Below are 23,380 nucleotides of genomic sequence, written 5' to 3'. Positions count from 1 at the left end.
TTTCAGAAGTCCCTTCAAAATCAATTTGTTCTTCCTTTCCTGAAGAACATGCGGGCTAAAGGCATGACAAAAACGACACGATTCCTGGAGGTGAATCGCTCCCAGACAATACACACAAACAGAGTGTCCATCAGTGATGGACATCTTATAACCGCACTTGGAGCACTTCTTAAAGCCCGAGGGCTTATGCTCCTTATTTTCTTTAGACATAGTTACCACAAACATCAAGTAACTAACTCAAAACTAGACCAACAGTCAAACAGCCACAAGCGCGGGAACAGGACAACACACAGTACACCACAAAGACCTCTAACTAAAATGGTCCTTAGACACAAGTACAAGGAGGAGGACTAATTCCTCTAATTTAAATGGTTTAGCCCAAGGGAAAAAGTTAGCACACAAGGAAAGCAAGGGGACAGACTAGGTCCTCTAACTGAAACGGGCCTAGCCCATTGGAAACAGCTAGTAGGATACCACAAGAATACGCTATAAGAAACCAAACAACTTTTCCATAACACAGTCAAGAAACACACACAAATAGCTATGAAAACAGATTTTTTTGCAAAAAAAACTTCTCTGTTATAAAGAAGATAGGTACTTAGCCACAGCCAAGAGCGAGACCAAGTCCAAGCTACATGAGCGGCAAAGGGATAGAGAGCAGTGCAGCATGAGATACCATCTTAGCCGAGCCAATAGCTAGACTTCGAGCTAAAATTATGGCCGAGTCAGAGCCGACATTCGGCTCCGAACCCACGGGTAAGAATGTAGGTGAGATTGGACTACATAACATTTAAAGTTTTATAATGGCCCAGCCAGAGCCCAGACCTAAATCCAATAGAAAATCTGTGGGGTGACCTGAAGAGGGCTGTGCACTTCTTGAAGGCATCTTTGCCGAGGCGCTAAAGTGTAATAAAGACAGTGGTATGGAGCTTTGTGTTGTTTCTTACTCTCATTTCTGGTGTTTGGTGTAGTATCCCGTGCACAAGAGATGACTTCACATTCTGACAGATTTGGAGTGCTTTTGCAAGGAAGAGTGGGCAAATATTGCCAAGTCAAGATGTGCCATGCTGATAGACTCCTTATCCAAGAAGACTGAATGCTGTAATTAAAGTAAAAGGTGCTTCAACAAAGTATTAGTTTAAGGGTTTGCACATCTACACAACCAGCTTATTGTACTTTATTTTTTTATATTTTTCCCCTAACAGATTTGTTTGTTTTTCAATTGAATAGTACAAGTTATAGGTCACATTAAAAGTGGGAAAAGTTTTGAAATGATTTACTGTGGTCTCATTTTTTTATATCACAAAAACCTGGCATTTTAACAGGGGTGTATAAACTGTTTATATCCACTGTTGTGTATGTGTGTGTGTGTGTTTGTGTATTATATGTATTACGCATCTACATATTCAGACACACCCGGTAATGCAACAGTGTTCTACTGGAAAAAGATTAAATGCCTTTTATGTATGCAGTGTACAAAACAATGCAATATACAAAAAGCAGTAAACCAATGTAGACATATAAAAATCTGTGACCTTCTATATAGGATTTAGGAGACTTCTTATAACAGCAGTGACTTTCCTGGATTTATAAGTATTTTTTCTGGCTTTCTTTTAAATTACTGCATCTCGACTGCATTTTGCTTAAAAACAGCTCTGCATATTGTTTTTACTGTACTTGTGTTGAATTTATACTGTTAGCACTTTAAAAAGTTATTTTTTGTTTAATGTAATTGTTAGGCTAACACACTCAAGTGCACTAGCCATTTTATAGCATTTACTGTTTGTTACTGTATCTTTTTCTCCTTTCTCTGTAAAAAAAAAGAAAAAAAAAACAAAAAAAATCCTTGTTTTCCCGCTTTTCTGAACTAGAATAGTCCAGTCTTCAGATTTTGCTGATCTCTGGGCTTTGTCTTAGTTCCTGTGCTATCCATATCCTTATTTGGATAAGAGGAAGCTTCTTTGTTCACCAGTGGGAGTGGGGAGCACTGAGCAACCTATTTGTCCCTAGAGGATTGGTTCCAGCCCAGCAACTTGTAGTTTATTGGCCATTTTGGGTCAATTCCTGGCTCTTTTCAACCCCCTGCTATAAAGCCCGCTTTTGTGTGCTTTTTTACTTGTAAAAAACTCAGCACAGCTCCTCGTGGTGTCCTGCAGAGTTCTACAAGCAGCAGAGAGTGAAAGAGTGACTTTCCTGGATTTATAAGTATTTTTTCTGGCTTTTGCTTAAATTACTGCATCTCGACTGCATTTCGCTTAAAAACAGCTCTGCATATTGTTTTTACTGTACTTGTGTGGAATTTATACTGTTAGCACTTTAAAAAGTTATTTTTTGTTTAATTTAATCATTAGGCTAACACACTCAAGTGCGCTAGCCGTTTTATAGCATTTACTGTTTGTTACTGTATCTTTTTCTCCTTTCTCTGTAAAAAAAAGAAAAAAAAAACAAAAAATATCCTTGTTTTCCCGCTTTTCTGAACTAGAATAGTCCAGTCTTCAGATTTTGTTGATCTCTGGGCTTTGTCTTAGTTCCTGTGCTATCCATATCTTATTTGGATAACAGGAAGCTTCTTTGTTCACCAGTGGGAGTGGGGAGCACTGAGCAACCTATTTCTCCCTAGAGGATTGGTTCCAGCCCAGCAACTTGTAGTTTATTGGCCATTTTGGGTCAATTCCGGGCTCTTTTCAACCCCCTGCTATAAAGCCCGCTTTTGCGCGAATTAGCGTGAAGTTGCTCATAGAGCAGCATCGGGCAGCGCTGGTTAATCAAGTTTAAACTATTTCTGGCTCCGTAAAGTCTGCTCTTCAATTTTTCCTTTAGAACTGTTCTACTTGCAATCTAAACAGCCTATACTCTATCTGAAAAGCTCAGCACTTGCTCCTAAAGCATTTTTTATACAGGTAAAGCACTCTTAAACAAAAGAAAGTACTTCATTCACCTAAATTCCCTTGAGTACCCATTTCCCTATAGGTCCTTTCTGACTCAGTTACACAGCAATCTTTTTCACTATTTCCAGCATGTCGAAGGGTCAGTTGCTGGCGTCCTCTCCTGTTCAGCTGGTGAATCTGGGAATCTTGAGGCAATGTTACAATTGCCTCATGTACACAGACAACCCTCTCCTCCTCCCAACAAATACAAATATATGCGAGAGATGCAACTATATAGCCAAACTGGAGGCTGAGCTCTTTCAATTCAGTACTGGCAAGACCAGTCAGGAGGAGAAGGTAACCACGCACACCACAAACCCAGTCTCACATAGAACTATCACAACTGCAAACCAAACACATAAACACACAAAAACATACTCGGAGGTGCTGATTAAAAATCTACCAAAACAACAGAGGCCTCCAAAGCAGACACCCAAGCAACCGCCACCTCAAGACATAGCACATGCAACACATAGTTCACAAAGTCAGTGTGCTAAACAGTCACAGCCCTTAAGGCCAAACAACATGCCAGACACACTTGTAATAGGTGACTCCATAGTCAGACACACTGACGTCCCGCTCACCAGACTGAACAAGGAAAAGGTCACAGTAAGCTGCCTGTCGGGAGCTAGAATCCGCCACATAACACAAGCACTCAGGTCACTCCACAGCAAGTACAAATATGACTCAGTCATTGTACATGCCGGTGTGAACGACCTGAGACATACCTCCCTGGACTACATGAAAAGAGACATAGAGGAGCTCTCTGATTATGTAGCCCAGGCTGGTATGACCCTGACCCTGAGCAGCATCTTACCCTCACCAAGAATGATGCCACAGTACAAAGACAAAATGATCAGTTTTAGCAATTGGCTTAATTACTGGTGTCATTCTAAGGGGATCCAATGTCTGTCTGCTTGGGATGACATGCTTGACAAGCCACGCTGCTTCGCAAGGAATGGCTTGCACCTGTCACCCCTGGGCTTCCGGATATTGGCCAAGGCTCTTGCCACCCCCATAGTGCCTTTTTTAGGCAAGGCTTAAATGACAAACCTACCTCCCTAGAAAACACAAGTGGAAAAAAACTAAGGGTAATGCTGCTCAATGCCAGAAGTCTAAACCTCAAGATGCACGCCCTCGAAGCCCTCCTCAGTATGGAGAACATCGATGTCTATGCAGTGACTGAAACCTGGTTCAAGGCTCCTGAGAGCACCCCAGCACTATCAGGTTTTACCTCATATCATGCTTTCCGGCCCCAAAACTTGGACCGAACCACAAAAGGAGGGGGAGTATCCATATTCGTCAAAGATACCCACACCTCCAGATTAGTGGCAACGCACTAAGCATCGGTGACCATCCAGATGCAACTAACCATAGGCAAAACTGCCTTACAGTTTGTAGCATGCTACAGACCACCCTCTCAAACTCAGGAACCCCACACAGCCTTCCTGAAGACACTGGAGAGTATGAATGTCTCTCCAATACCATCATATTGGGAGACTTCAACTACCCAAACATAGACTGGGAACATTACTCAAGCCCCAACACCCTAGCCCAAAGGTTCCTAGAATTCATAAACTCAAATGCGATGGAACAACTAGTCACCATTCCCACAAGAGGAGACAATATACTAGACCTGATCATCACAAACATGGGGACAAAATGCTCCACACCGGAAGTATATCCCTCTTTGGTAAGATCAGATCATAAATTAATCTCACTGGAAATCCACATCCCGCCCCCAACCCCTGCACAAAAGACCATAGTGAAGAACTTCTCAAAAGCCAACTTCACACTTCTTAAGACTGAAGTGGTATCCTTCAAGGCCCCTGGGCCAGTGGAAACCACAACCCACACTGCTGAATCCTTTGCAAATGCCTTCTACGGGCACCTTCAAGAATGCATGGATCATGCAATCCCAAATAAAACCAAGACCCATTCCCCCAAAGGCAGGCGCCCGGTCTGGTGGACCCCAGCCATAAACAAACTTTACAACAGGAGGAGGAAGCTACTACATGACAGAGCAAAATCCCTAAAAGGGAAGGCATCTCTGATCAGTACTAGCAAAAAACTACGATCACTCATAAAATCATCCAAGGCCAACTTTGAGAGAAAAATCGCAAAAGACAATCACAAGGCCTTCTTTAGAAACCTGGGTGGAAACTCCCAGATATGCTCAGAGTTAGTCCAAAATGACACAAAATACACTGAACCCACTGACATTGCCAACATTCTGGCAGACAGGTTCAGTGCAAATTTCTCCTCCCCCCCCAAAAGGAGAATAACTATCCCAGCAGAGTGTAGCCTCCCTAACATCTCAGATGCCCAGGTGAGAGCCGCCCTCTCTAAAGCTAAAAACACAGCATCAATGGGACCGGACGGTGTCCCGGGCTGTGTGCTACATGAACTCCAAGAGGAACTAAACCCACACATAAGGCTGCTGTTTAATCTTAGCCTTACTACAGGATACGTACCCAAAGAGTGGCGTATGGCAACAGTGGTCCCACTTCACAAAGGCGGTGCTTCTACGGACCCTGGAAATTACCGCCCCATAAGCTTGACGAGCCTGGTCTGCAAAGCTATGGAGAGGATAATAATGGAACTCATAAACAAAGACATTGGGGACCTACAGACATTGGATCCTACCCAATTTGAACTTGGTCGACTTTTTTGAAACGGTCACTAAGGCCATTGATGAGGGTAAGGCAGTTCACACAGCCTACCTTGACCTTGCAAAAGCCTTTGACACAATACCTCACTCGGGCATCATAGACAAACTCACCAGCTTAAATGTAAACCCATATGTCACAAGATGGGTTGCAAACTGGCTCAAGGACAGAACCCACAGGGTCAGAGTTGCTGGAGCTATGTCAGACTCTAAGCCAGTCACAAGCGGTGTCCCACAGGGCTCAGTCCTGGGACCCCTCTTGTTCGGCATTTATTTTTCCGAGGTACTGGCAAACATAGGAGGATTGTGGCTGACAAAGTTCGCAGATGACTGCAAACTGGGCGCCATAATTGATACTACAGCAGACACAAACATCCTTCAGAGAGGCCTCATAGAAATGGATATTTGGTGCCACAGACATGGCCTTAAGCTGAACGCCAAAAAATGTATAGTCATACCCTTTGGGAAAAACAAGGTACCCACAAATTACCACATAGGTGGTAATCCATTAAGTACGGAAGAGGTAATCAGGGACCTAGGAACCCAGGTTGACAGTAACCTCTCATTTGACACTCACATTGCCAAAGTGGTTAGGAAGACCTTCTATATTGCCCACCTTATCATGAAGGGTTTCACATCTAGATCAAGAGAGGTCATTGTGCCCCTGTACTCTTCTCTTATCAGGCCAATGATTGAGTACAATGCCCCATTTGGGATGTATCTTACCCGACACCTGCAGCAGTTGGAAAGACCCCAAAAGTTCCTCACCAAGAAGATAAAGTGTCTTAAACATATGTCATATGCTGCCCGACTGAAAAAACTCCAGCTCTATTCAGTCGCATACCGCCTACTCAGAGTTGATCTGTGCCTGACGTACAAGGCCATGGGCAATCTGGAATTAATGGACATGCTCCACCTCAGAAAATCCAAATCCATCAGAGCCACGAGAGCAAGAGACTTAAACCTCAACACAGAAATAAATAGAACGTGCTGGAGGGACAGATTCATAACCCAGAGGCTCCCTACACTCTGGAACAGAATCCCAATCCATGTTAGGCAGAGCCCCTCACTAACTCTATTCAAGAGAAATCTTGACGAGTGGATGGGAGATCGCAGGTTTACCCCGGGGGTCATCTCTGTGTCACTACTAGACAGAGGCACAGTAAACTAAACCCTAAAAGGGCGTAGTATTCTCATCCTAAGGGGTGGTGAAAGCCACACACACTCTGGCTAGGCTTATAAATGCCCTGGGGCAGATAGCCTAGTACGAACCTATGAACCTAAGTAATGCAGTTGCAAGTCAAGTGAACAGCTTGTGTTCATTATTTGTACAAACCAAAGAAATGCCCACAACCATTTATAGTTTATTTACTTCATGTAGTGTAAAGAAAAAAATGCACACACGATTCTTGACCTATGAACTACGTGAAGCAAAGCAGCACAGCATTACTGCAATATGTCAATCAGAGATCTAATATCTAGCCAATGCACCATTACAAGAAGATGAAAAACATATGAAGTAAAGCAGTTTTAACATTTAATATATGCAAACTCTACTAGGAGTACAAAGGATGGGCAGATTTACTACTACAGTGACATTTTCTTGAACATTTACTGCTGTAGTAAATATATCATTTTTAACTGCAACAGCTTCTTCATGGAGGTCCAATACAACATTAAATCAACCCATTTGGATAGACTTCCAAACAATAACACATTTCTTTGGGAGCAGAAGCTATGAATAATCATCATTGAAAGAGATTTTCTATAATACCACTTACTAAACCGTGAGTATGTAAATACTTATGCAAGTTTCAGGGTCATGTTACATTATAATAAAACTGTAAAAACAGCTGCTACTTATCTGGAACATACTATGACCATTCAAGAGTTGGGAGGCAAGTTACACCAGTTATCTGCAATATCACAGTATGCACTTGCGGTTATAAAGGTCTTGAATCATTTTAAACAACTGAAATGCAAAATTCAAGGAAATAGCACCACAAAGGTGATCCCAGGCTAAGCAGATAAATCTAGCTGAAGTCCTGCGAGTAACGCACAGTCCAAAGATAAGGACGAAAACCACAACAATTTTAAGGAACCTTCATAGCTGCCTGTTAAAGGCCACTGCAGTATGAAAGTTACGCCATCAAGAACCAAATGAAGGAAGCAGTACTGAGGGGCATGACTACTTCATCACAATAAATTATACTTAAACACGTATTTTATGCAATATCATCACACGGGACTAACAAATTACACAAGGTATAGTACAAACAGTAAAACAGTACATAAATATATTCTTTGTTCAAAGCATCACTGGGTTCTGCATTCTATAAAGCAGTAATAATATAAAAAAAACAGATACCCCCAAAGTTAGCTGGAATTAACATATGCACTGCACTAATTAAAGTACATCACATAAGAATATCAGTCCGCTTTTCAATAAAATAAAGCGCTTAAACTCCATGTATCATCCAACTGTTAACAGAAGAAACTTTCAGGTAGGGTGGCAGAGTAAAGATCCTAACACTGCTAGTTAATAGAGCTTGGCTCTTCAATTTGGTTCTCAAAAAGGGTGCCTTTTGTACACAGTCTGCATGTTTTCCCCACATCAGCTTTAGCAAAGTGCTCTGCTTTTCTCCCACATCCCTAAAACAAGCTATAGTTTAAAGAACAATTCTCCAAACTGTCAGTAAGTGTGTATGGCAGGTAAGAGTAACTGTGTGTGCATGCCCTCTGAAAGACTGTTTTTCTGCTATGCATCCACTGCATGCCAGATAAGGCTTTTGTTCTCACATGACCCTGCAATAAATTAACCATGTAAATGGAGAAAGAACATTCTACCATTAAAATGTAGCCTGGAAATTGAATGAGTGGTGTAAAGTTCAGTAAACATTGAAACTGCTGCACTGTAAACAATAATTTCATATATGGTTCTCTATACATCACAAAGGTAAGAGAAATGTTACATAGGTCAAGACATTCAATATGCATATTATCTATTTAACTTCTGCATATTCTGAAGGATCATTGTTAAGACAAGTATTTCCACACTACCATATTTTATGCCATTTATGTTTAGGAGGTTTGCATATGTCATACAACATAATTAAATAAAGATGTTTCTTGTTTAAAAAAACTTCCATTTTATTAAGGTGTTTTTCTAGATTAATGTGTTTACTTTATGCTATAAATGACTGTTAAATAAAAAGACTTAAAATAATAAAAAAAAATGAAAACTGCAGTTCTTTCTTGCAGTTGTCAAGTAATTAGCTGTGTTCTTCTACTAGCACCTGTTTATGCTACAAACAAATAGCCTGTTTATGCTACAAACAAATAGCCTGCATGTGCAGGAAATTAATTATGAGGCCTGGATAGTGTGCTCTGGGTGGTCGTTTCTGTGGCTCTACAAGATGCACTGTAATTAGTTTTCAAAAAGGACAGAGGCAAGCAGTTAGTGAAAATGAAAAAGTAAAGTAAGACATGAAGTTTGAAACTGTGGAGAAGTGAATAGTTTTACAACTGCCTCCCAGTAGATTTAGCACTTTAACAAATTAAATATACAGTGCATAATTTACTTTATTTCTGGTAAGATTTTCTTAATGCTAAAAGTTAATGCTTACTGAAAGTATGCAAATTGTTTTTTCATATATGGAAGGGGAATACAGACAACAGAAGAGCAGACAACAATCTGAGTAAGGAGGGACACAGGCTCTAATATGCACACTAACATGGTTAACCTTAAGTTTTGAACTGGTGATACTTGGGGGTACAGCTGTCAGACTTGGATAACTGTTCTCATTTGCAGAAGTAGATTTCTTTTCTTAAAAGTATGTCCAGTTAGAAGTGGGTAGGAGCTGAAAATATATTTAGTGTTTTATTTTGTGAATGTTCTTATTAAAGGAAAATGTCTGGGAAAGTGCAACATGCATTAAATTAAGATTAAGAAGCAATTACATACAAGATCAGTGTGCCAATCATTACTGAGTACATATAAGCTGCAAGATGGAAGCATAACTATAAGAACGGCTATGCAAAACATGCAGGAGTAATGCCTTTTTAGCAGAATGGCCACTTTGTCAACATCAGCACAGAATGTAACATTATAAATATAGACAAAAAGCAGAGTACTGAATTAGATTAAAAACAGTGCAGGGTGCAAACATCAATATTACAGAATATGAATCTGGACAGAAAAAGGCAAGTAAATATATTAGGGTGGACATACAGTAGAATATGTGGTACAGTGTAGAAGGGGAATAATACCAATTGCAAGATGAGCCAGAAAAGTGACAGAAGAGGGAAAAAAGGCAATACTGGCAAATTTATGGGAACAAGAAGTAATCAGTATCCCTTAGAGCTACACACTCCAGGGATTTAAACCTCAGCACAACAATAAATAGGACATGATGGAGGGATAGATTCATATCCCAGAGGCTTCCCTCGCTCTGGAATAGAATCCCTATCCATGTTAGGCAGAGCCCCTCACTGATCCTCTTCAAAAGAAATCTTGATGAGTGGATGGGAAATAGTAAATTTACACCTGGGATCACTTCTATGACCCTGCTGGACAGAGGCTCAGGAATCTAATCTAAAAGGGAGGCGAAAGCCAACACATTCTGGCTAGGCTTATAAATGCCCTGGGGCAGATAGCCTAGTACCTACCTATGAACCTATAAGTTATTAAGTATTTATATTCCTCCTAAAACTAGGGCTATAGAACTTAGAATTTTGGAAGATATAAACTTTTAGCAAGGATTATTATTTTTGTGTGGGGACTAGAACACTGTTTGCAAAATAGAGGAAAAGTCAGGGACCTAGAAGCAAAACCATAACTGGTTGGTTTCTGAAGAAATATATGAAAGTATTTTGTATGGAAGATGTGAACTTAGTAAAAGGAACTCAAACATTTGCACATTATTCCCAAAGATACAATACCTGGGCTACACTGGATAGATATTATATTTCACAGCAGTACGTATAGTTAAATGAAAGCTTTCAGACCCACCCAATAACAGAAATCAGATCATGTACCAATAAAAACTATAATGAAGATGCAGAATAATTATGTAAAATGAGACTTTCTCATTGAATGAAGCTTTCTAACTGCTTTGTTGAAGAGACAGAACTTTAAGGAATGGGTAGTAGATACAATTCATGACTTATTAAGAGATTAAAATTACTTCAGAAGGGATTGCTAGTGAGAGGGATAAAAATGGACTTGGAAATAAGAAACAAATGATGCATGGGAATGTAGTGATAGGAATTATTTTGTGGGGATGAAAAAGGTTAAAGCAGGACTAACAGAACAAGAAGCGGAGCAAATGCAGAGAAGTTAGTCAAAATAAATATGGGAAAATCTGGACAATGTGCACAACTTTAGATGGTTACAATTAAACAACTGATTTCTGATTATAACACTAGCACCAAAAAAGTACAGTTGTATACACTTACCATAAATGTACATGTTCGAGTGTATTCACTGTTGCAGTCATCACACTTGGGTTATCTGCCTGCAGATAGCCCTCAGTCAGCCCGAATACCAGAGACTTAGTATTTCTGCATCGGTTGCTGTCGCTCCAGGATTGACGTCAGGTCATTAAGGGTATAAATATAGGCAGCAGATGCCATTACGTCAGTTTTTCTTGCCCCAAATGTCAGGAACCCCCCAAATAGGGAGTTAAGTTATGGTGGTGAAAAAACACCACCAGTTGTTGTTGTGTCTTTCGGCTTTTCCCGGTTAGGGGTCGCCACAGCGGAACTCCAGTCCGCTAATAATTGGCAGTTGCTTTTTACGCGCCGAGTTGCCAGCCCTGATGCACAACCTTCAATGAAGGTACGCCCATTCACGCATGTCTCCACGCAGAAGACGCTCTAGCTGAGAGTCGAACCGGTCAGCATCTTACTGTGAGGTGACAACGCTACCGCAGCACCACCACCACGGATAAAAAGTAAATACCAATACCCCTGAAAAGGGTGAGTATTAAACATATAGAGGAGAGAGAGAGAGAGAGAGAGAGACAAGGGGCTGGAGGGAGGGAGACAAGGGGCTGGAGGGAGGGAAACCAGGACTGCAACAGTGAATACACTCAAACTTCTACATTTACAGTAAGTGTACACAACTGTACTAAGTTGTTCGCGTTTCACTGTTGCAGTCATCACACTTGGGTAGATTCCCGAAGCTGAGGAAGGGTGGAGGCAGTTAAGAAGAGTTGGGGCTGGCTAGTATGCCTTGCAAGACTGTTGCAAAACCCGCCCTGGATTTGGAAAAGATAGGCAGGTGGTAATGCTTGGTGGAGGCATGTACAGAACTCCAGGTAGCAGCTTCCAGGATGTCCCTGGTAGGGACTCCCCTGAGGAATGCTGCAGAGGTAGAACTTGCCCTAGTGGAATGTGTTCTGACCCCCTGAGGTGTTGGTTTCCCATGGTGCTTGTAGCAGAAATGGATGCAGTGTGCTATCCATTTAGAAATAGTTTGCTTAGAAATGGCCTTGCCCTCTGCCCTTGGTGCAAAGCTGACTAGTAACCGGTTAGATTTTCTGAAGGGCTTAGTCCTATCCAGGTAGAATCTGAGCTGTTTGTGCACATCCAAGGAGTGCAGGATCCTTTCCCCTTTCAGGAGTTAAATTGAATTCCATAAAGTCATCATCCACAACATCCAGGACTACGGGTATTGCTAAAGGCCTATGTTGTGGCAAATCTAGAAATTCTCTGAGAGTCTATTTTTGGATTGAGGATAGTCTTGGCATTCCCAATGGAAATGCTCTCTTAAAGTATGTAGGGTTTCACCAAATGAAAAGTCCTCTGGAGGAGAGGCAGAGGGAATTGATTCCAAGCAGATAAGGGCATGTCTTCATAATCAGATGCCTAAGAGTCGTCGGACTCTTGGTCTGTTAAGGCTTCTGGGGACTGGTCTCTTTTCCTCTTAGCATAGGAAGGCTGACTTCCCCTAAATCAGCATAATAAGGTCTTCTGCCATTTTTAGCATTTGATATTGTGGCAAGGGAGCAGGTGCATGCGCTTGGGTCTTCAGTTTTCTAGGCGTAGCGCATACTCTTGGCCTTAGAAACTCGGCAGTTTTAGACAGAACTGAAGATGCGAAAGAAGTCGTCAGTTTGTGTCGAACATTATTAATGCAAAGTACTTCATCAGAAGCTGGTGCCTGCTCAGTGGCTTCGGACCCATCCAGGTAGAGACATTCGCAAGTTCTGTAGTCGAAGAGTCTCGTGGCATACCAGACTGTAAATGGGTCTCGGTAGAGGCCTGCAAATCCACTGAAGCGGGCATCAGGGGCTGCGAAAGCGCCTCACTGAGTATCGGCAGACTGGCGACTAGCTTAACGGAAGCATCATTGGCAGCTTTGGACCTGTGCAGTCTGTCTTTATCCTTATGGTTTTTTTGGAATATCGGTAGTCGGATGGCTTACCAAAGCCATTTCAGAATACAGAGATCCAGAACAAAAGTATTTAGCAACAAAAAGGGCCTGACGATGGATGGTTTGGGTATTGGACAAAGCACAAAACTGACAGCGAGGTACGTCGTGTTATGGGCCTAAACAGGTGACACAGTAAGAATGAAAATCTCGGTGTGGTATTTGCTTTCCACAGGCAAGACAATTGTTAACTTTTTCTGACATCGGTTAGAGCAAGAAAAAAGGATCCCCATCGGGGTACTTAGCTTTAGAACACTTCAGGATGATTCAATTTGTAAATGAAACACTCAGGTAGCGGCTGACCGGCACTCGTGCAAACTGCTTCTGCTACAGGCTTCCTCAGCAAGCAAGACATGTAATGGCGTCGGCTGCCTGTTTTTATACCCCTGACGACCTGACATCAGTCCTGGGGCAACAACAACCGACGCAGAAATACTAAGTCTCTGGTATTCGGGCAGACTGAGGCTACCTGCAGGCAGATAACCCAAGTGTGATGACTGCAACAGTGAAACACGAACATCTTTAACTCACCAACTTGGCAAAGGAAAATAGACACAGCTGTCACTAACTTTAGGGAGCCTAATAAGAAAATAACCAAATATCCTAGAGAGAGATACAATAGATATTTTGAAATTTTATGAAAATTTGTTTAAAGCTGAGGAATGAGGAAATAAGAAAAGGCAAAATGAAAACATTTATGAAAGGCTTACTTATGCCAAGCTTAGAAGAAGGTAAAGTTCAACAATTAGTAGCTATGATAGGAAGAGATGAAATAAAAACAGTTGTGTATAATCAAACAGGAAAGATTTCAAGAACAAATGGCATTTCGGTGGAAATCTGGAAGTTAGGAAGAAAACGCATGACAAAGATCTGGAAGGCTTTCTCCAAAAATATTTTATGGGGAAGGGGACAGAATTACAGGCACCTTGGAAGAAAGGAGTGGTTGTGGTAGTGTCACTGAAAGAGGGTAAAAACCCTTCAGATCTAGCTTCATATAGCTCTATTTTGATTTTAAACGTGACTATAAAATGTTTATGTCCAAACATTTGTCACAACTGGAATGACCACAGTGCAAAATAAAAATAAATAAATAAAATAATCAAGGGGCCAAATCATAAAAACTACGCAGACTGTATCAAAGCCTCATCCCTCTTCTTAGTACCATACATCTACTGAGAAGCAACCCCTACCTTTTCAACAGAGTGTTAACAAACCCTGTTCTGTCAGTCTTATTACACGTTTGCAAGTCCAATGGTATTATAAACACTTGCTCATGGGATCTCAATCTCTTTTGCAAAATAACCAGATCACGTTGGAGGGATATGTTTATATCAGACAGACTATTGCTTCTGTGGGAAAGTCAACTACTTTGTACAAAGCAAAGTAATACTTTTACTCAATTCAACTGTAATTTGGATGAACGGATGGATAACCACAAATTCACCTGCGGTTTAGAACCCCTGTCCCTTAAGACAAGGATACCTGTAAATGTCCCAACATTTATTTTACATTTGTTGACCTGGCTAGTCCGACTGAGCTAGTGGCCCATTTTCAGTGGTGACCCAGGGAGAAAAGCTCCACAGAGTTACAATTCAAAATATGGTACACTGCAAGAAGATATGAGCAATAGCTCTTTACACATATCAAAATATACAAGGCATTAAATTGGATACAGTAATAAACAAGGATATGAAAAATGAACAAGTTATACAATAGGTGATAAAACAAATTCAATAACAGTAAGAGTAAATACAGTCAAGATACAGATAGACAGTGAAGTTATTGAATTAGCATGCAAGTCATGGGGGGGGGGGGTGAGTGCACTGACAGGACCAGAGCCCTTTCAGGTACCCTTTGGTAGTTGTTTTGAACTGGCTGGGTTGTTTAATAGACCTAATTGCTAACGGTCTATTAAACAACCCAACCAGTTCAAAACATATCCTTCTTTGGCCAATCTCTGAGTTATTCATATACAAAATATAAGAGCTAAAAACTTCCATAAGATATAAGGCTATGCTTTTTAAGATTCACACATATCAATAGCCCAGTAAGGCAATATGAACCTGCATTAGCTACGAAAATAGCAAAGACTCAATAAAATCAGTAGTAGAATTAATTGTGTATAAATAGCATCAAACTTGGTTTACTTAGTTAATGAGGATAGCAATTTTGTTTTAAAGCTGCAATCCTTCACTTCTAAATCAAAACTGTTATCGCGAAGTTAAAAGTAATTATGAACAAAGAAGAATAATGCATAGAAATACTCACTATACATATACAGTATTGGCAATGCTGTGCCTAAGAGACTACTAACCTAGTGGGACTAACTTGTCAACAAGAGGATAGATAAATAAAAACAAATCCGAAAAATAGTGCAACGTCAGAACAGGGACATAACTTACCATGCCTCTTAAATAACATTTTGCAGTTAATTAAGAAGCACCCAAACCAAGGCTATTATTATTACAATGACAATAAGTTTAAAAACACAGCCGTAATACTAGTAAGAAGCTTACCATATGGACTATTTTTCCAAAACAAGAATGCTTAAAGATAAGCATTTCTTTGTTACAAAAATGGAATTCCAGCAAGGAGTTTAATGCTTTTATTATGAGCTTATCAAACTAAATATAGATTGTACTCTTCAAAATGAAATGATTAAAGCTAAAGTTCACTGTTAAAAGTATCACTGCAATGTTAGATAAAACTTGTGGAATTCAAGTAAGAAGATCAAAGCTTACAGCACTCAAACTGATGTGCCCTCTAAAACAAAAAGAATGATTGATTAATTTACAGATGAAAGCATTGCTGCAGTAGTGTACAAAATGGTGCAATTCCAGCAAAGGGTTTAATGCTTCCAAGCAGCTTACCTGAATAAATACTATGTTCCCAAAATGCAAACTGGAGAAGATGTTTTTCTCCCTTTATAAATAAAACCTGGTTTCCACTTACATCCTTTCATCTTTAGTAGCTAAGAACAGAACTAACAAACAGGCCTAAAAATGACAGATGACTGCTGCCAAAACCATAGCCAGACTAAATGCAAAAAAAAAAAAAGTGTAATCATACCCTTCAGTAAATCAGATATCCCTGCAAATTATACTACTACTGACAGCACACCCCTAAAAGTAGACCTAGGGGTGTGGAACCTAGAAAACAGATAGTAAGTATCCTAAACCTTGACCATCAGGTAGCTATGGTAGTGAGGAAATCCTTCTGTGTGGCTCAACTTATAGGTAAAGGCATGGTATCAAGATCAAAGGAAGCCATAGTGAGATTGTACTCAGCCCTCATCAGGCCTTTAATCCAGTACAATGCTCCCTTTTGCATGTACCTAACCAGGCACTTACACCAACTGGAGTGACCCTAAAGGTTTCTCACTAAAAATACAAAGAGTAAGACACGTCTTATGCAGACTGACTAAAGGCCCTAGCCCTTTACTCCATCTTATACTGTTTATTGATATGTGACTTATACCCGACTTACAAAGCATTCTCTGATCCAGCCTTGATGAAAATGTTACATATTCGCAAGAAAGATTATATGAAGGTTATGTGGTCCATGAACATGAACCTTATCTGTGACCCCAACAGAACTTGCTGGAGAGGCAAATTCATATCCCAAAGGCTACCTCATCTATGGAATAAACTTCCCATCTTTGTAAAATAAACAAAGCCCGTCCTTCACTCTCTTCAAAACGAATTTAGATAAATGGATGGGGAACTGTAAATTCAACCCCAGCATGCTCCTAATGTCCCTTACGGGGACTCAAGGCTCCAATACCCAAAGACCCACTACCCTGACTATTCCCCAGATATGGGATTGGCTAAGTAAGATATAATATTGTCACATCCTGGGTATTATTGGCTAGGCTTGTAAAGGCTCTTATGCCATTAGCCTGGTAATCACCTATGAACCAGTAAAGCAATGCTCAAGACAGGAGAATTAGAAATTATGTACTCACCATAACGTTCCATCTGAGTAGGTGTATTCATTTGTCTGCAACCTGTGGGTTATGGATCCGATATCGGATCCGAACCGGCATGGTTTACCAGCTATGGATCCAAGCTCTCAGCTCCTCCCCTCACCCATAATGCCCTGCTCTACCCTCATGACCTCAGATCGAGTTTGCCAACAGCAAGAACACCCTGAAAAGGGTAACACATAATATGCAGGAAACTGAAAGGCCAGGGGGATAGGAGGGCGGGATGGTTGCAGACAAATGAATACACCTACTCAGATGGAACGTTATGGTGAGTACATAACTTCTAAATCTGAAGTAGGAGATTAATTTGTCTGCAACCTGTGGGACAGAGTCCCCAGCTACCTGAATCTTGGGCGACCATCATGGAAGGATATTCCGGAGCACTGCGGAGCCAAAGGATGCTCTACCCCTAGATGCAAGATCCAACTTATAGTGGGAAATAAAAGTATGAGATGAAGCCCACGTGGCTGCTGCACAAATATCATCTAGAGGAATCCTAGCCTTAAAGGCTGCCGAGGTAGATACTGACCGAGTTGAATGGGCGTGTACACCCTCCGGTGCGGGCCTTCCTGAAGCTTGATAAGCCAATAAGATACACTGTGAAATTCAGCGAGACAGAGAGACTTTAGAAATTGGCTTGCCCAAATTAAATTTAGCAAAGGAAATAAACAACTGGTCGGATTGCCTATGACCAGCCGTTCTGTTTAGATAAAATCTAAGTTGCCTGTGAACATCTAGGAGTGAAGCTTGTATTCACCTTTGTTTTCATATTTGGGAAAGAAAACAGGGAGGTTAATGGATTGATTAATGTTTGCTTCAGAAGCTACTTTAGGAAGAAAAGACGGGTTGGTCCTGAGGTAAACACGGTCCGGATGAAATACCAAGTAAGGAGGTTTAGCTGATAATGCTTGGAGCTCTGAAACTCTCTTGGCCGATGTAATGGCTACTAAAAAGGCTGTCTTGAAAGACAAGAATTTGAGATCCACCGTAGCCGCTGGTTCAAGGCGGTCAAGGCCTGGAGAACTAAGGAGAGGTCCCAAGGAGGAACCGCTTGTTTTACAGGGGGCCTGAGAAGGAAAGTACCTTTAAGGAAAATTTTACACAACTTGGCTGACATGAGTGGACTAGAATCATGACCAATGTGATAATGAGAGATTGCCGCCAGTTGTACTTTGACTGTGGAACTGCTGGCACCATCGTTAAAAAGAGTGGTTAGAAAGTCAAGCACTAAAGGGAGAGGAACCGTGAAGGATTCAGGCCTTGCCGCTCCGCCCACAAAGAAAACCGTTTCCACTTGCTGCGGTAGACTTTCCTAGTGGACGGTTTATGAGCTGCCACCAGGATTGCCTTAACAGGTGACGAGATACCGGGAGTCCTGATCAAGAGTGGAACTGGAGCAGCCAAGCGGTCAGCTTCAGGTTGTCCAGGTTCGGAGGAGATATGCAGGATGGGTGGGATATCAGATCCGAATGGGATCTAGAATCCAAGGAGGATTCACCGAGTGAGACCTTAGAAAGGGGAACCAGATCTGTCGAGGCCAAAACGGAGCAATGAGAATCATTCTGCAACCCACCCGAGAAGCTTTCTGAAGAACTTGGAGCATCAGAGGCAAGGGTGGATAAGCGTACAGAAGACCGGGTGGCCAAGCATGCACCAGAGCGTCTCTTGGAGAACCTCCTGGAGGGTATCAGAGCGAAAAAACTGTCGCACTTGGTGTTTGAGGGAGAGGCAAAAAGATCGCATGAAGGAGTTCCCCACCGTGCGAATATGCGTTCCGCTACTTGAAAATTGAGAGACCACTCGTAAGGGGTCAGAATGGTGCGACTGAGCTTGTCCGCCAGGATGTTGGACCGACCCGGAATGTGCGTTGCTATCAGAAAGCGGTTGGTGGAGATTGCCCATTCCCAAACTCTCATGGCTTCCCGACAAAGAGGGTAAGACCTTGTCCCCCCTTGCTTGTTGATGTACCAGACAACAGACATGTTGTCCGATTGAATCGCAATTGTTCCCAAGGGAAGAAAGTCCTGAAGTGCTAGCAACGCTAAGAGCACTGCTCTCATCTCTAGAACGTTGATATGCAGTAAGGTCTCTGAATCGTTCCACGTGCCCTGGACGGTCCGGCCCGCAAAATGCCCCCCCCACCCGAGGCGGGAGGCGTCCGTGGTCACTGTGGCGAGAGGGGGAGAAGCACAAAATGGACGGCCTCCGTGGAAATCTGGGGAGTGAAGCCACCACAGGAGGGACCGCTTGCAAGCCTTGCTGATCGCAATGGGATGATGCATAGGGAGAGCAAGGTAAGACCATTGTACTAAGAGAGTCCACTGGAGGATGCGCATATTGAGCCTGGCAAAAGGAAGAAGTGCTATAGCAGATGCCATGGACCCTAGAGCCCTCAGGACCAACTCCGCCGGAACAGAACTTGAGTGGAGAATGGCCCGCACCTGGAGCTGCAGATTTTGAACTCTGTCCGCAGTGAGGAAGGCTTTTAAACTCCTTGTGTCTAACCTGGCCCCTATAAAATCTAAGAGCTGTGTGGGCACCAGGTTGGATTTCTTTGTATTTATTGTAATGCCCAGAAGGGGAGCAAGATGGAGAAAGGAGTCTCGCGCCAATAGTAGTAAATGCCTTGTTGGGGCGGTAAGAAGCCAGTCGTCCAGGTAGGGAAAGACCTGCACCCCCTGAAGCCTCAGGTGGGCCGCTACCACTGCTAATACTTTGGTGAACACCCTGGGGGCTGTGGTGAGACCAAAGGGAAGGACCCGGAACTGGTAGTGACTGGCTCCCAGCCGGAAGCGGAGGAACCTCCTGGAGTGCCTGTCCATCAGGATGTGGTAGTACGCGTCTTTGAGGTCTATAGAACACATCCAGTGATTTTCTCCCAGGAGGGGGAGAATAGATTGCAGAGTGACCATTCGGAATTTTTCCTTGGGGACTGCCAGGTTCAAGAGAGAGAGGTCTAAAATTGGTCTTTGTTCCCCCGTCTTTTTTGGCACTAAAAAGAACCTGGAGTAGAACCCTGATCCGATCTGGTCTGGGGGGACGGGCTGGATGGCTCTTTTCTTTAGCAGATGGCCAATTTCTGCCAAAGCGGCCTCCCGTTGACCGGGTGGAACGTCTGGGAGGGACTTCAACTTTGGTAAGTGACGAAAAGGGATGCGGTATCCTCTGGATATGATCTGGAGAACCCAGCGGTCTGATGTTATGGACTCCCATGCCGCTAGGTGCCCGAAACATCCCCGACTGCCTCCAGAGTGGAGCAGCCGGGCAACCCTCAGGGTTGCTGCGGGCCGCTCAGAGAAAGGTTCTCTGGACCCGAAGTTCCTGGGAGCCCCTCTGCCTCTAGGGCGGCGTCCTCCCTGTCCTCCTCTGCCACGGAAGGACTGGTTGTCCGGAGCAGGCTGGGATTGCTGCGACTTCCGGAACCACATCTTCTTCTGACCCTTTTGGTTCCTAGAATAGGGCCTCTGGGGTGCAGAGAAGCGGATTCCGACGGCAGACAGCGTCTTCCCGTCCTTCTCGCTCTGGGTCAAAGTGTCGCGAATGGTTTTGCCAAAGAGGGCAGAACCATCAAAGGGGGCGTTCGCAAATGACGCTTTGAAGGGCTCAGAAAAATCGCAGTGACGGAGCCAGGCCTGACGTCTAGTGACTAGACCTGCCCCTGCGGCTCTAGCGGTGCCTTCTGTAGCATGGGAGAGTAGCCGCATAGAGGTATTAGTAACCGATCTAAGAGTGGCCATGCGGGTGGAGTGCAGCATTTTGTCCTCCTCCGACATGGACTCTGGGGGAGATGCAGCGTATTCTTTAATAAGATCTCGCTGCATCCTAATGACGTGTGCCAGGTAGTTCAGCGCCCTTACCGTGAAGGTTGCTGAACTAAACATCCGCTTCCCCAAGCGGTCCATCATCCGAGACTCCTTGCTCGGGGGATGGACTGAGGGACTCTCCTGAGCAAGTTCCCTCTTGGTGGCCGCCGCCGTCAACATGGCATCTACCGGAGTCCCCTTACTCCAATGGGCACGGTCGGAAGGTGGGCTGAGGATCCTATCGGGCCTCTTAGGGATTGGCTCCACGGTGTCCGGTTCCTTCCACGCCCTGGTGGTAATGAGGTCCACCAGGGGGTCGGCAGGAGGGGACACCCAAGAGGTAGACGGGCCCACTTCAAATGCCTCCAAGAACACGGACTCGTCCGAGGAAGACTTGGGGGCAGACCACCCCCCCCCTTATACGGAGCATTTCCATGATGTCTCCAAATGAGACATCCTCGGGGGGTGACCGTGGGGAGCCTTCCCCTTCCTCCAAGTCCGTGTCTTCGGTGAGAGACTCGGGGGAGTCAATGTGCCTCCTTTTGCACGTATGCTTGCGAGGAACATCCTCTGGGGGGCTGTCAGAGGACTCCTCGCAAGCAGCAACCTGTTCCAGGGGAGCAGCTTGGGGCACAGAAGCGGGCTGTCCCAAGGGCCGGATGGTGGAAGCCTGACCCAGTGCAGAGGGAGCGCGGGACGGAGCTGAAACAAGTGCCGGGGGTCCAGAGACCCTCAACAGGGCCCTCTCCACTACATCAAACGCCGAAGGGGAGCCGACCTCGACCAAAGGATCCGACAATCGGCTCCCCTCGGATCCGAAGAGTGGATCGGAGCCGGCGCCGAAGCGCTCTGATCCGAAGGGACAGTGCGCTCCGACACAGACGGCGCCGAAGGAGCACGGATCCCCCCAGATCCGAGGCTCGGATCCGATGCACTCGAGGGCAGGGTCGGATCCGAAGTACAAAGTACTATCGGCGCCGACCCACCCCCGGCTCCGAAGCTGCTCGGCTCCAACTGCTCCGAACCCGGGTAGCGGGTCGGAGAAGGAGCAATCGGTTTGAAAAAGGGGGTTGAGCTCCCCCCCCCAGAGGGGGGGGAGGCAAGAGCACTCCCATCTGCATCTGGGCCTGGATGAACCTTCTCATCATCCGGTCCAGATCAGCATCCGAAAGGCTATACGTAGATCTCGACGAGGCTACCGAGGTAGGCCTAGAGTGCCTCCTCGATAGCCTCGACGGAGATCGGGTCTCCTCCTCCTCAGGTCCCGGTGAAAAACACACTGGAGACCGGAGCCGAGGAGGAGGAGACCAAGCCGACAATGGAGCCGGGGGAGAAGCCCGCTTGGCTGGCGGGGCCGAAACAGAGGTCTCGGCCCGACGCTTATGGTGCTTCTCCCTCCGGTCCCTTTTTTTAGCATCCCTCTCCTCCGAACCAGAAACGGGAGGTTGAGTCCCAGGAGGAGGAGGGGGAGCCGCAGAAGGAATAACCGTGGGTACGGTCACTCCCGAAGGAGCGGAGGTCGGAGCCGAGTCCGGCGGTAAAAGGCCTGCCAACACAAGCTTGGACCTCCGCTCCTTTAATGCCCTGGGGTTGAACCCTGCACAAATGGAACATCCAGATGTGAGGTGTTCAACCCCCAGGCATCTAACACACCGAGTGTGGCCATCAGCTGGGGAAAGCTTATGGCCACACTCGGAGCATTTAGAAAAAATAGACTTGGGTTGCTCAGACTTCCCAATCTACAACAGTAGTTACTATGACTAAAGAAAGTAACTAAAGAAAACACAAAAGTCACTCACAGGCCCAACACACACACTACGCTAACAGCGAGGGGAGGGATATAACTTTTAGATTTAACACTAAAAAAAGTAAATATACCAAAGGGGAAACCTACACTTTCACACAAATAACCAAAAAAAATCTTTAAATTTTACAATTTAAATACTTAAAACTAGCACTTAGCTGGAGAGCTGGAAAAACAATCTGGTCACCATGCGCGGCAAACGAGATCTGAGGTCATGAGGGTAGAGCAGGGCATTATGGGTGAGGGGAGGAGCTGAGAGCGTGGATCCATAACTGGTAAACCATGCCGGTTCGGATCCGATATCGGATCCATATGAATCTCCTACTTCAGATCATTTTTTAAAGCAGAGTGTAGGAAATGATCCATTCAGGTGAAAACTTCAAGGCTGCAGCATGAGCTGTACAAACACCTTGTCAGCTGACTGGCTGTTAACATGTAGATATTAACTCTCTCAACAGTCACCTTGTCAGCTAATTGTCTGTTAGTTTGGTGATGTCAACTATCAGATGCATTGTCAGCTGACTGGCTACTAACACAGTGACGTCAACCATTTGCCATACATAAATTTGAAAAAAAAAAAGAAAAGTTCAGTATAGTAATGGAGCTTGGCAAAGAAATGCACTCCTTGAAATTTTCATCACTATATTTATTTATTGCACATCAATCTATAAAATACTCTAATCAATGGTGCTGACTGCAACATGTTCTCTATCTGGTTGTGGCAATCAACCAGATAACAGTAGAAATTTTAAATGAAA

At 43.8% G+C, this 23,380-nt stretch overlaps 1 protein-coding gene across 2 annotated transcripts in view; it reads right to left on the bottom strand.

Moving 5' to 3' along the window:
- Positions 1–23,380, bottom strand: part of INTS4 (integrator complex subunit 4) — a 1,189,969-nt gene that overhangs the window by 832,837 nt on the left and 333,752 nt on the right. The window lies entirely within an intron of this gene.

Source organism: Protopterus annectens, chromosome 5.part1 (genome assembly GCF_019279795.1).
Source record: "Protopterus annectens isolate FY-2018-M chromosome 5.part1, PAN1.0, whole genome shotgun sequence".
In the NCBI taxonomy this organism is placed as follows: Eukaryota; Metazoa; Chordata; order Ceratodontiformes; family Protopteridae; genus Protopterus; species Protopterus annectens.
Note: the sequence above shows the minus strand (reverse complement) of the source record. Positions and strands in the feature narration are given on the sequence as shown.